Source organism: Accipiter gentilis, chromosome 35 (genome assembly GCF_929443795.1).
Source record: "Accipiter gentilis chromosome 35, bAccGen1.1, whole genome shotgun sequence".
Classification (NCBI taxonomy): domain Eukaryota; kingdom Metazoa; phylum Chordata; class Aves; order Accipitriformes; family Accipitridae; genus Astur; species Astur gentilis.
In genome coordinates, this window is record NC_064914.1 from 5,423,666 (window position 1) to 5,424,307 (window position 642).

Here is a 642-nt window from a genome sequence, read left to right on the forward strand (position 1 = left end):
TCCGCCCTCCTCCGGGTGGCGGCGGGTGCGAGCGGCCGTCGTTGTCCCAGGACCCGTGGCCGTGGGGCCTCCGCTCCTGCCTCGTTTGCCTTCCCTTGCTGATCCGATGAGGCGTTTAGGGCGCGTCGGAGGGGCTTCCCGGCGGGCCGGCTCTGCCGGTGTTCAGGCCGTCGTTGCACCTCTCCGCAGACGTTGCCCTCTCACTCGCACGCAGGGCCCCCGCGCCTGCCGTCCGCCCTCCTCCGGGTGGCGGCGGGTGCGAGCGGCCGTCGTTGTCCCAGGACCCGTGGCCGTGGGGCCTCCGCTCCTGCCTCGTTTGCCTTCCCTTGCTGATCCGATGAGGCGTTTAGGGCGCGTCGGAGGGGCTTCCCGGCGGGCCGGCTCTGCCGGTGTTCAGGCCGTCGTTGCACCTCTCCGCAGACGTTGCCCTCTCACTCGCACGCAGGGCCCCCGCGCCTGCCGTCCGCCCTCCTCCGGGTGGCAGTGGGTGCGAGCGGCCGTCGCTGTCCCAGTACCCGTGGCCGTGGGGCCTCCGCTCCTTCCTCCTTTCCCTTCCCTTACTGATCGATGAGGCCTTTCAGGTGGCGTCGGAGAGGGCCCTCGGCGGGCCGGCTCTTCTGTGCTCCCCGTAATAGGGAGTCA